We start from the raw sequence: 2,806 nt of genomic DNA, 5'->3' as shown, positions 1-2,806 counted from the left end.
TCGGTGGTAGTTGGTATACCTAACTTCCATTAGTTGAATTCTCCTACAACAACAACTACCACGCGAGCATTAATCATCCCCCCTTTGAGATGTTATACAGGGGAAGTGTAGGACCCTGATATGTTGGGGTGAGGTTGGCCAGAGGGTCATGGGGAGCACCAAAGTGGTGCTCAAGATGACAGAGAGGATTCAGCAGGTCTGGAGCAAGCTTCAGACTGCTCAGAGTCGGCAAAAAAGTTATGCCGACAAGCACCGATAAGACCTGGAGTTCCATGTCGGGGTTATGGTTCTCCTGAAGGTGTCGCCATGGAAGGGCGTCATCCGATTCAGGAAACGGGGAAAATTGGGCCCCAGGTACATTGGACCATTCGGGGTTCTAGCCCGGGTGGGCAAGGTGGCGTACATGCTGGATCTGCCAACCGAACTCAGTCAGATCCACAAGACTTTCCACGTCTCCCAGCTACGGAAGTGCCGGGTGGACGACTCAATCACACAACCCTAGTTGGACCCTCTAGTCCAATCTCAATAATGCACAGAATAACATACAATTTAATCACAAGGCAACATGAACAATATCACATAACTAAGTATAAGCACATAGGACCCTCTGGTCATAACCCAGTATATACACATAATAAGATGATATCAAACGTTATAAAGACTTGATGCATAATAGCACATATCTCATTATAATCTCATAATAATACACATATACAGGATAATATAGCAGCATAAGTCACAAAGACAATATACATGATGGCACATATAACTAATGACACATATCATAATATATGTAAATAGGATCCTCCGGTCATTAAGGTAATAAGACCCTATGGTAAATAGTGAGGACCCTCTAGTCTCACAACTCAGGTTGGACCCTCCGGTCCTGTATCTAAGTAAAGACCCTCCGGTCACACATAAATTACCACTCAGGTAAATATGTTGAGAAGTCTCACCTTGCAAAGTAAAGCAATGTATTCCACACTTGAGCTGCTGGTCGAATCTCCACCCCTCCATGGCTGCCACAATCCACGGTTGACCAAAGCCCTACAATCAACGAAGATCAATATTCAAGACGGACCCAACTATGAAAGTCAAGGAAGTGAATCACTAATGTTAAAATTCCATGTTGACTGTACCTCGCCGAGTACAGCTCATGAACTTGTCGAGTTCCTCTAAACTCAATAAATCATGGAAACCCGAGTCAACTCGCCGAGTTTCCAGACAAGTCATCGAGTCCATGCAGCATCCAAAAGACCAAAAAAACCCTATCAACTCTTCGAGTTGTCGTATCAACTTGCCGAGATCACTCTCAAACCAAATACGGGTATCTCAACTCGTCGAGTTGACTCATCAACTCGCCGAGTCCCTTAAGTCCATTTCTCATTCAGTCGATTTAAGGCAGATCTACCACTCCATACTCCAGATCTATCCTCTTTAGAATCTAATATCACGTAAAGCTTCAATCTTTACGTTCACGCATGGCATATTTGCTCGCATATGCCAATACAAGCTCAAACTAAGTTGTTAAGCACAATAACTCTTCCATGGCTGAATAAAGTTGGGACATTTGGACCTTATAGACATTACATGATCCAGATCTGATGTCTTAATGATTGGCAAACATAGGTCATACCAAATGTCAATGGAATATGGAAAAAGCCCCAAACGTTCATCATTACCAAGATCTAAACAACATGATGAGCAAGGTGATGGCCTTTACCTTCCAACAGAAGCTTCAAGTGAAGAAAATACTGAATCTCACAGCCCCTCCTCGATCCTTGCTTGTATCTCACCTCTTCCCATTAAAATGATTCACCAAAACACTCAAATATTAGCACTATCACTCTCTCTTAACTCCAAGGCCGATTAGGGTTTCTCACAGGGGAGTTGGGTAGCTGGTGAGGCGGGAATGAGGGCCAAATGCCCTTTAAATAGGTCCCAACCCTGGAGACTTAGGGCTTCCTTACACATCACCAAGTTGCTGAGTTGGTCCTTCGACTCGCTGAGTTGGTCACTAAATCCACATGGCCAAAACCGTCTCTAAACAACGAGTTGATCCTCCAACTCATCGAGTTGCTCAAGAAAATTAGCAAGAACTCAATTAAATTAAATATCTGGGAGTCAGGATGTTACAATTCTCCGCCACTTAATTAGATTTCGCCTTCGAAATCGCTCGGTGACAACACATAGCTCAAAATCTAAAACCCGAGAAGCACCATCGAAAAATCTCATATCATTCCACGACCCCTCTTCCAGAACGGCCGAAATCAACCGGAATCCCCAACCCAAAGAAGGTCGGACCCCTCTGCCGCCGCGATGCCAGTGCTGACTCTCCAGAACCTGGAAACTATTGTGATATGTCTCTCTGTCAGACGACCCATACAAAATATTGTCATGTCATTCGCTCATCAAATGACAAGCCCTGAAAACACACTTCCAACTCTGTTTATCTTGTTGTGACTGATGGGCACATGTCGTTTGACCAACAATTGGTTGCTGACCACTCATTTCAGAGATACTAATCGATTCAGATCGTAACCCAAAAGGAACCGAAGGGTCACATCTCACCAATGATCCACCCACCTGCACTTCTATCAGAACCAATCTGAAAATGAACCTCGATACTCTGTCCCTAAACACTGAAGAATGATCATACTCGCTCAGAACTATCTTCTAACATCCACAATCACAAACCCCAGCTTCCCCTCAAATTTCCCATGCAACACTAACACCAGGTAAAAACCCGACCCGACAGATGAGTCTCCCAAGACAACTCCTTGCACATCTGATAAAATGACCTTAC

Source organism: Lactuca serriola, chromosome 2 (assembly GCF_051521515.1).
Source record: "Lactuca serriola cultivar US96UC23 chromosome 2, Lser_US96UC23_V15, whole genome shotgun sequence".
Lineage (NCBI taxonomy): Eukaryota > Viridiplantae > Streptophyta > Magnoliopsida > Asterales > Asteraceae > Lactuca > Lactuca serriola.
Note: the sequence above shows the minus strand (reverse complement) of the source record.